Source organism: Choloepus didactylus, chromosome 11, assembly GCF_015220235.1.
Source record: "Choloepus didactylus isolate mChoDid1 chromosome 11, mChoDid1.pri, whole genome shotgun sequence".
Classification (NCBI taxonomy): domain Eukaryota; kingdom Metazoa; phylum Chordata; class Mammalia; order Pilosa; family Megalonychidae; genus Choloepus; species Choloepus didactylus.
The window spans coordinates 28,600,788-28,611,840 of NC_051317.1; the positions used below are offsets into that span (position 1 = coordinate 28,600,788).

General features: G+C 42.6%; 1 pseudogene; it reads right to left on the reverse strand.

Moving 5' to 3' along the window:
- Positions 1-926: 926 nt before the first annotated feature.
- Positions 927-10,795, reverse strand: LOC119505970 (annotated as a pseudogene).
- Positions 10,796-11,053: the final 258 nt, after the last annotated feature.

Genomic DNA, 11,053 nt, shown 5'->3' on the forward strand with positions numbered 1-11,053 from the left:
CAGGGTTGAGATGGATGCAAATTCACAGAATGCAAAAGATGAACGCGGCTTAAGGTAAATCACAGATGGTCCAGTGAGAATCGGGCGTAAGCTTTAGACATGGCTGCCCCCTGGTTTGCACATCCTTGTGCAATCCCCTCCTGTGGGACACGGGCTGGACCTGTGACTTGCTTCTGGAAAACAGGATGAGGCAGGCATGTGGGGCTGTCACTTCAGAGATAGGTTCTCTAAAGATAGTTTTCTCTCTCATGCTCTCTCTGATGATGCCAGATGCCACACGGGCTAGGAACGCAACCGAATGCTGCCAACAGCCACGAATGAGCTTGGGAGTCTTTCCTCCCTCAGCTGAGATTTCAGCGGAGACCACAGCTTATCAGGCAGTCCTGCTCTAACAGCTGGAGAGATGTGGGGCCATAGACAGCAGCCAGGCTGCACCCCGTCTCCCAAACCACAGAAACTGTAGGAGAATGGGTGTTTGTTTTTTTTAAAACCATTTAAGAGCAGAGCCTTCAGAACAGGTAAAGCTTATTAATATATATAAAAAAAAATTTTTTTAAAGGAACAGAAAATAGCTACCGAATATAGGATAGTTCCTTATTTACAAGTTTTACGGTGGGAGGTATCTTTTAATCAGCATTTCAAATAATCAACATCATATAATTTTTTCTAAACATACCAAAATTTCACTCTCCAGGTAGATTATAGAAAACATTAACTGATGGCCCCATTTAGAAGCAGATTAACTAATACCTTAAAAATATACAAAAAATAGCAACTATTATTTAAACGTGAATTTTCAAAAAATATTCTTGTGGCTAACCCAGATGATTTGTTTCTTTAGAAAAGCTGGCCAAACAAAAAGAAGAGTGACACATGAACGTGTCTTCACTGAAGTGCATGCTCCCAAGCTAGTTTAAAAAGGAAAGTCAAATTAGGGTTTCCAGGCCTTCAATCAGGTTCTGACGCAGTTGATGTGCAATGCCCATCACGTCCTTCCCGTGGACTGCCGAAGTCCTCTCCAGGTTGCCAGTGACCGTGCCGAAACGGTAGAGCACAAAGACCTCGCCCCCACAGGAGATCCATTCGCCACAGGGAGAGAGGGCAGGGCAAACAAAGCCACCACCTTCACTCTTAGCACAGCTGAAGCTTCTGACAACCGGCCCCTGCATGTTCGCGATGACCGCCGTGTTTGATCTGTTGCACATCACAAAGTTTTAGGAAGCAGATCACACTGTTGATAGTGACGTCGGTCCCGGCAGTGCTGCCCAGGGATTTAAAGGTATTTGAACACTCTGTGGTCTTCGTATTCCAAACCCTCCCAGTGCCATCAGAGCATGCACTGACAATATAATGTCCATTTTGTGTAAATGTTGCTTCATCAACAGAGGAGGAATGGCCACGAAATTCCTTCAGCATTTTCCCAGATTTTAAGCCATGAATTCTAGTTGTCTGGTCAAATGGGACACTAAGAATCTGAATGCCATTCCTAGAAAAGTGCGGACAGGTGACCCCTTTACTGTGTGCTCTTTCAGGTCTCCATACAGTGTCCACCCTGCATCTTCCATACCTTGATTTTTCCGTCTTGGGCTCCAGTTGCTAACATTTCTGTATCTCTGCTGAAGCACACGCAGAGGACAGCATCACCCATTGTCATAAAGTTATCCTGGGTCTGGTACTTAAAATCCTTCCTGATTTTTCCAGGTCATAATGTTCCATATTTCAATGAATCCAACAAAAGACCCAGTGACCAGATATTGATCATCTGGAGAAAATTGAGCACACTCCACATGTGATTTCTGACCAAACTTAATATGCCTGCTCAGCTGTGTAGGAAAATTTTCGTCCACATCTTTGACAGCTGCTCTGCCTCTGAACAAGTCTACGGCCATGCCGGAAGGAAGCAGTCCCTGGTGCTGCTGGCAGTTCAGTGCTTGTCCCAGCAGCGCCATGAGACAGGATGGACCTCCTCCAGCCAAGGCTGGGCAACTGCTGCTCTTCTCTTTCCTTTACCACTTCCATCTGGATATGCCTCACGAGGATCAAAGTAAGATCTGCCCAAGAGGTTCTCCAGATGACTATAGTGCTCTAGCTGTGCTTTATTTTAACATAATAATCATGGGGTCAGCCTGTCTCAGAAGTGAACTAGCAGCACCCAATGCACAAAGTCCTGTCATATCCAGAACCACCTGTTCATAGGGGTCAAGGGGGTTTTGCCTGGCAATTTCAGAGACTGTATAGCCTGTAAAACAGCATCTCAATGGAGAAAACATTTTATTAGAGAAAGAGGAAGGGAACACACAGTTTATTGAAAATCTACTACTGTAATTTAATTATCACAACCAAATCAAGGCATAGTGTATTATTAAATCATTTTTTAAGAAACTGAGGTTTGAAGACTTTAAGAAAATGACTCCAAGCTACGTATGTTAGTTTCACAATCAAGATCTTGGTTCTAATTAATTAATTGAGTCTGAATCCCTGTGAGTCCAGGAAGCAAGAAACGGATGAGTGAACTGACAGATCATGGCACGGCTGAGGTGCCTCCAAGTAGCAGCGAGGAGCAAGAAGGGCCTTTGGAACGTGGCAAGTCGATGGTCACCTGTGTTTCCACCAAGGGTTGGGAAGGAGCCTCACACTTGGCGATTTGTAAACTTTTAGGAAACACCACTTTCATATCTTTCACTATGATCTTCCTCTAAGCAAATGGCCACCAATGGGGTCTGTGTCAATTATGTCATCACCGCCCATGCTTTGCATGTACTGCAGTGTGGCAGAAGCATCTGAAGACAAAACAATGGCTTTAATAAGTGGTTTAATATCGTTAAGTTGGAGAATGCTGGCAAATAATCATGGCACCTTGATGGGAAATTACATTCCATTCAGGGATCATACAGACATGGACTGAAAGTCAGGTCCACATGCTCCACTGAATACAGACACTGCATGAGCACACACACACTGCTGAGTCCCACCCAAGTGCAGGGGGTGCAGGAGACCGAAAGGATCCCCTTCCACCCTTCCAAACTTTGCACTGTCTGCTACATCAAAGACCATTAGAAAAGGCAAAAAAGGCAGTCAGGAAAGGAAACCGAAGAAGAAAGTACAGGGTTTTAAATGGAGAACATTGGCAGCCCTTCAGTATGTTTGACATCACTGGAAGGGGGGACAGAACTACAGCCACATAAATGGAAACCGTCACACCATGTTCTCTCCCTTTCTTGGCTCTCCCTCAACCAACTGCTCTCAACTAAAGCAGTGAGTGTCCCAGGAGAGTCTGAAATGTTTCCTACCAATATCTGTCCCAGAGAAGGCTTCTTCTGCTTAGATCTGACACCTCTCCTGACCTCTAAACAGAACAAACCCCATCTGCCTTTCCTTCAAGCATCAGTGCTGAAAATAAGATTGAGATATTTCCATCTCTCATCACTGAGTTGTTGAGAGATGTTAAGAGTTAAGATTACTTTAGCGCTTACCTTATTTCTGATAAAGGAAAGATATTTAAATTCAAAATACCTGTTATGCAAGCTGCATGGCTTTGCTCCTCTGCTGCCTGCATATACTGTAAAGTGTGCTAAGTGGGCTGCACACCAGTAACCCACAGGCTAACCCTAGGCTCCTTCACGGAGTTATCTTGATACGTTCTGTCTTCCAGTATGAATGTCTGTGTTTGACAGAAAACTAGTCATTATTTCATGATCTTCATCTCCAACAGTTCCTTTTTATTTCAGTCCTAAAGAGGAATAGGATACTGGGTATACATCAGTTTAATTCTTGGAAAATTATTTCTACATTCAACAATAGGATAAAAAGAACATTTTAAGATATATTGTTAACTACCAGTGCAGTGGGATTTTCTTTCTCTTATCTGTGTGGGGGATGGAAAATAGTCATGGTGAGGGTGTCGGTTTCCTCTTCCAGGGACTGCAAATTAGCTTCATTTGAACTTGCACGAATCAGGTCCTTGATGGAAAACCACTTCCTGCCTGTGAGGAAGGGGACGGAGAGGACCCACGGGGCCCAAGGCAGAGCAACCCTTCTGGAGTTTGTACTGAGAGGCCTTGTCCACTACTTCCCCAGCCACAGGGTCAGGAGCAAGTGGCCCACACACATATTTAACACCCACCTCATAACGTAATTTTTACAAAGCACACAGCTAAGCAACCCATCGCCGAGTAAGCACTCAATTAACAATCTTTATTTTTATTTCTGTTTTTAAAATTTTTACATTACTATTTACATGACTATTGTTCTAAAGTGGTGATTCCTGAATCTCTGAGAGAAATGAAAATGCTATACATGGGAAACTGGGAAATAAGAAATTATAAGGAGGCTCTGAAACCCTTTCAACACTATGCTTGTTAAATCAAAACGGCATACTTGAACTCCCCACACCAGTGGAAGGATTGGGTAGAGACTTCCCAAACCCCACTGAGGCAGCCAGGGCTATGCTCATTAGTTGCTCTGTTCCTTTAGCAGGCACAAAGTGGGCACTCAGTAGCCAAGGAACTGGGCTCTTTAACACCTTTTAAAATATTAGAAACTCCATCCCTTTTAATTGCTTATGAGAATGAATCAAGGAAGTGGAATTCCCCTGAATTTCTACCTGGAGGGATGGCTCTTTTGTCTTAGAAAGTTTCATCCTTTCGTCTTTCTTGGCTTACATTGAGGGACAGGGAATTATCCTAGACTGGTGAGATTCAACTCAACACCACTGATTCTTTTGTCTGGGAGATTCTCATGAGCAGCTCTTCTCTTTTTTTCCCAGTCCTTGAATAATCTGGGTCTGTACGAACTTGAACACACATGCTCATATAATTACTGGAATTCAAACTTTTCTAGTAAGTGAGAAATGGTGAGTCAGAGTTCCAGGAAATTTGAAGCAGGGGGTCTAGTGATCTGGGTGTATCTACACTGATGGGGAAGTCATTAGGCAACACTGGCTTCATTCCTTCGTGCTTTGTGATCCTTGTTTTTTTTTTAGCTCTATGAACATCATTTAACACAGGTTATTGCAAATCTTTGCCCAGTCAGTCCAATGCCTAGGCTTACTCATGGACAGTTTCCATTAATTATTTTTTATTTTCTTTGATTGAGCCATACTTTCTTCTTTCTTTGGACTCATAATATTTTGTTGAAAAAATGGAAATTTTGAATATTATAATTTGGCAGATTCTTCCCCCTCCCAAGGATCTTCCATTGCTGCCTATTGTGGGTTGTTTGTTTGTTTCACAGCTTTTTAAAACTCTTTTTGTAGTCTGCATTCATTGTCACGTGTGGCCTCTGTGTCTGTGTTCTGTTGGCTTAGTGGTCAGCTAAGTGTTTTGAGAATTACCTTATCTTCCCCTGATTGCTGTAAGTTTTTGAATGGATTCCATATTTCATCCAAAGTTGATTCTAACAGTTTTTGTTTGTTTGTTTGTTTGTTTGTTTGCCAACTCAGTTGTTTTTGAGGAGGCAGGGAGTCCTGTCAGCACGAGATGAGACGAGAACATTCGAGGACAGGAAACTGAGTGACAAATATAGGAAGAAAATTTTTAGGGGACCACTTTCTTTTCCATTTTTTCTTGTTTTGCAAATTCTTATCAAAACCTGTTAAACACTTTAATCATCTGTCTCATGATAGGAGCATTTGTTTTCTATTGGAAATTAGCACCTCTTTCTTCCCCCATTCCAAGCAAGAAAAGATGTATTCTCACTTTCATCTACATTATTGCTTTCTGGGGGAAATTTTTTCCCTTTAAGTCTAGTTGAAAAACAAGTATATTGTGACGTGAAGCCCAAGATGGCTTATCATCTCTTTCCAAATCTGGCCTTTGTGACACAGGACAAGTAGGTTAATAGATTAACTATTTTGCATTGGTCAGAGAGAAATAAACTCAATAGGCATGTTCTCCTAAGCAAATTTTATTATTATTTTTTTAACAATAGAATCTCCCTCTTTCTTCCTACACTTTCCTTTGTTCTTCTCTCTTTCCCAATTTCCCAGGTCCTTAAGATAGATCCACCTCACCTTATCTGCCTCTCAGAAATGTACCCCAAACTCAACTCTAGGGACACTATGAGAAGCCTGAGGAACTTGGATGTCATAAGTGTTTTGTGGAATAGTCTTCTCATTTGCTCATGCCAAAACGGAGGTGGGAGTTTGGTGAGCTACTTTTAGAATCTAAGTAAAGGGGTTAGGTACATCTCTCTGTTTACCAAGGAGAAGCAAATGTGAGCGAGACAAAGTCAATCACAGAATAAAAACCGTTGCTTTTAAATATACCGCAAGGAAATAAACAATTCTCCAAATAGAAGCTTCTAGGGGTGTCCCTGACTGCTTAAAGCCATGTCCCTGCCTGTCTGTCTCAGCCTGGCAAAAAAATGAAGTGCCTGACCTCCACTTGTGAGATGCCTGTACTCCTTAAACAAGCCTGGAAACCCTGCATCGCTGTGCATACTTACATGCCTGTGGGGTATCTGTTACCCTACCCTGGATGGCACAAGGAACTCAGGCACGATTTGACAAAAAGGCCAAGCCTTCCATGCAGTATTTTTAATGTAAACACTGCAATTTGTAGGTAATTTAGTGATGATTTGCCAGGTATTATAGTACAAATTATTTAATATAATTTATGTCATGGGATGACCAAACTGCTTTAAGCAATAACTTACAGACTGCACTCTCTTTTTGAATCTGTAGCTCATTCTAATTAATGAACTTCTTTCCAGCTTTTATCTTTGACTTAAAATTTCAATTGGGACATGCTTTGTCAAGCTCCCACTAATCAAAACTACTGACAACACAATTGATTTTTCGTGATGAGAGACTTTTTGATGTTCTGTTAGGATGCTTTATGGTGGACCATAATATGCTACATTCAGAGGTTTCTAACAGCATTGACATTGAGGGCTGGACTTTTAGAACTTCTTTCATACAGGGAGACACATTTCAGAGTATTCTCCCACAATTGCAGCTCCTTTTCCTCTTCCCTTCTCCAGCAACAAATAAATTCTTTTATAACTTTACTTCTTGTCTGAACAATCAATTTCATAAAATAATGTTTCATAATAAAAGTTCTTTCATCCAATCTAACAATTCCACTGTGTCTCCTGGTTTTATATTATATTTTCCAAGCAACGTAATTCTTAATTGACCTAGTAGAATCATCTTCTCTATGTACGTATTTGGTTAACAAAGCCTTCAATGTCTGCATTTTTAAAAGCATGGTAGCATCAGGTTGGGTATTTGATATTTTGCGCTCCATCTCTGAGACTGTGCAATGTCATAGCTGTGCACATATTAGAAATTCTATTGAAAAACACGTGGCCTGTTGGCTAATCTATAGCCTATCTGAAGCCATGAATATGAAGTTCTCAACCTCAATTTCAAATATAAATGAGCCAGGTAGCAATTTCCAAGAAAACATAAATTAAAATTAAAAACTTATGCATGAGTTTCTTACCACTGCTGAATCAAATTATCACAGACCCAGTGGCTTAAAACAACACTGAGGTGTTATCTCATGGTGTGGCAGGTCAGAAGTCTGATGTGACTCTCACTGGGCTAAAATCAAGGTGTCTGCAGAGCTGTGATCCTTTCAGGAGGCTCTAGGAAAGAATCTGTTTCCTTGCCTTTTCCTGCTTCTAGAGGATGTGGACATTCCTTGGCTTGTGGTCCCCTCCTCCATCTTCAAGGTCAACAGTGGTCATTTGGGTTCTTCTCAGAACCCATCACTCTGGCCTTCCCTCTGCCTCTGGCTTCCACCTAAAAGGACTCCTGTGATTACATTTCAGGTCCACCTGGACAGTCCAGGATAATCTCTGCATCTCAAGGCCATTAACGTAGACACATATGTAAAGTCCCTTTTGCCATTTAAGGTAACATACTCGTGGTTTCTGGACATGGGCATTTGGAGGAGGGTTTACTGTTCTGCCTACCACAATGCACTTAATTCAAGTCTTCATTTTCTGATTTTTTGAAAAGACAGGTAAGCACAGGTGAGAGTCAGGGGAGGAGGTGCCTACCAGCTACATTGGTGAAGCAGCCACAGGTGCTTCACAAAGGAGTAATATGAGTGGAAGAGAATTGCTGGCATCACTACTGGCAAGTGCAAAGGCCTGAGATGGTGGTGCTAAGTGGTCAGGACTGGGGACCCGTGGGTGGTTTGGCTGTGGCTGAACAGAAGGGGCAGTGGGCCCAGAGAGGTCAGCAGGGTCCAGCTCAGGCAGTGGGGGAGAGGGGGAGTATGGTCTGTGGGTATTCTGGCAAGCTGAATTTATCCACACTGAGCAGACGCTCGAGGGGTCCTAGGCAGATAAGAGCATGAGCAGAGTCTCACTTTGGACAGACCACTTGGGCAAGCATTTTGAGGCTGGATTCCTGCAGTGTAAGGTAAGAAGCAGGAAACCAGATACGATGAGACAACGAGGACTAAACTTAAAGCCTGAGGTGGAGCAGTGGGCAAATCACAGGACTTGACAATGGCTGCGACACAACTTATGATGGAGAGGAGGAGCAGTCCGTCCACGGGGGCTCAGATTCCCATTTCTTACAGCTGGATGGACAGGGTCCCACCGACCCACATGCAGAGGCAGTTTTGGGGGTAGGAATGGAAGTTGGTTTGGTAACACCAAATGTGGGGACTCTACGTTCAGAGTGAAGTGGACCAGGAAGTTGCATCAGTGTGAGATCTGATGAGGGCACAAACTTGGAAGTCGGAAGGGATGGAGCAGAGAAGAGAATAGAGGACATCAGAGTTATCCTAAGAGGCAGAAGAAAGAACAGGATATGCAAAAGAAGGGTGGGTTCTAACCCCAGAAGAAATACACTAAAAATGTTGTAAAATATTCCAGATGTCTCTAGATATCATGACCCCTGAGGTTAAGATAACAAACAATGTGAATCATGCCTGTGGTTCAGGAGAAAAATTCAGCTTTCTGAAAATTAATCGTGCAGGAGCTCAAGCTGCTGAATAGTTGTGACATGGAGAAACTGAGTCCAGAGTAGGAACCCTTTTGGCATGCGTGCTGCATGGAGAAACTGAGTCCAGAGTAGAGACGCTTTCGGCCTGCGTACTGCCTGCTGCGTGTAGGGTTCCTGCTGAGCAGAGCTCTGCCTGCCACGGTCTCTTACACTTGACCTCTGCCCACTAAGAACCCAACATTTTAATTAGCAAATCTAGAGAGAAACGAAACAACAACAAAAAGACACCTAAACGGAAAACAAACAAAGATGAAACAGTGAGCTGAGTCCTGTCTCGACTAGCTAGCTTAGGATATCGCTACGTATCTGTCCAAAACGCCCAGTACCTTTCCGCTTCACAGAATTCCTGGGTCGCGTAACTTCCCACATCTTACAATTTCCTACATCTCAAAAGCCCAGATCCCTCTCCAGCCATGTCTCCTTGGAATATCACAGAGACCCCTGGCTACATTAGAGACCCCCTTCCACAAACACCTGTCACATCAGGACGCCTGAGATGATCCCTCTATCACCTGCCCCCTGTCTGACCCTTTCCTTGTGCTCTCCAAGAATGCTTCACCACCGTAGCACAGACCCCCAACCATAAAGCTTTAGAACTCATCGAGAAAAACATGGTTTCAAAGTTCACTTAGTCACAGTAAACTGACTTTAGAGAAACAAATTTTACCACTGGGAAAAAAAATATTGAAGTGTTTGCCCATTCCATTTTTAAATGTGGAATCAATAAAACCTACTAGTGTATTGTTTCTTTTTAAACCTGGAACTGAGGGAGAATTCTGTGTACATTAATACATGCAAATAATTCCTGATTTAACAACAACATGGGAATTTTCTCAAGGGAAGAACCAATCTGCATGCTTTCTTCCATGCTTTCCAATTTATCATTGTATTCTCTTAAACTCTGTGTTGCTGCATTTTAGGATCCTACTAAATAAATCAAAAGACCATATTATCTGAAATTAGCAACCAGACAGGACAGAGCTAAAATTAATTCACCATAGTAATCTCCTCCTCAGAAATTCCCCTGAGGGAAAACATTATATGCCCATTTCCATGGGCCAAGATTTAAAAGTCTCTCTCCTATTAGCTTTACAAGCCTAAATCCCTATGCATTAAAATAAAAATGTATCTTCTCAGAAGAGAAAACTCAAGTCTGCACTGACCTTTAAATGAGTCCAATTACATTTAAAAATCAAGTTACACATCTACATTTAGAAACATACTGAATATTTGAGAGAGAAAACAGGTCCAAAGATAGATTTACCCATGTACATTTGCAAACATTTAAAACCCCGTCTTGCCAATGAAAAGAAGACCCAAACTGAGAGCTATCAACATGAACACATGCACACAAAAATCCAATCATCCCCACCCCTTCATCTCGAAGCTACACATGGAAAAAGAATAACGGTGTTCAACGGAAGTGCTGTTAAACATTGGTAGCCAGATTCCATTTCATTTCACCTCCAGTGGGTTTGGAGTGAGGGGCACTAAGCGTGGTTGGGTTCGTTGGAGATAATATGATACAGGGCTGGAAGCCCTCCTCAGATTTCAAACGGGTCAACTTGTCAAAGCTTTATATGGGAGCCAATTACATTAATTTTCCGCAGCAGCTAAATACGTATTTCATTTCCATCTCCCACTGGAGCCGAGGCCCAGGGATCCTGTTTCAAAAAGCTCTTATCACTAAGTAACATTCGTACCCCCACAGGAACCCTTGGCAGCCAGTGGCCCACTGATGGGATTGAGCAAGACTGGGAGTCTAACGCGGCCGCCCAGCAGCTCGCAGCCCGCCTGCCCGGGGCAAAGGGGCTCCCACCACAGCCACATTGTCAATAAATTTCAATTACACTAATTGCCAAGAGTTCAATGAGTGTACTTTGAAAGGGGGGAAAGGAATATAAAGAAGGGAGCTTATGCCTGGTCGGACGAAAGAAAAGGAAGTAATAAACAGGCTGTGTTTTTCTAATGGGGGCATTCAAGTATTTTTCAACATGGGTTAACCAGATTTTTTACAAGCTGGAACAGCTTCAGGGATCCTGTTTTACATTTCTTTGTTAGTGTCTCCAAACAACATATACAAAAAGT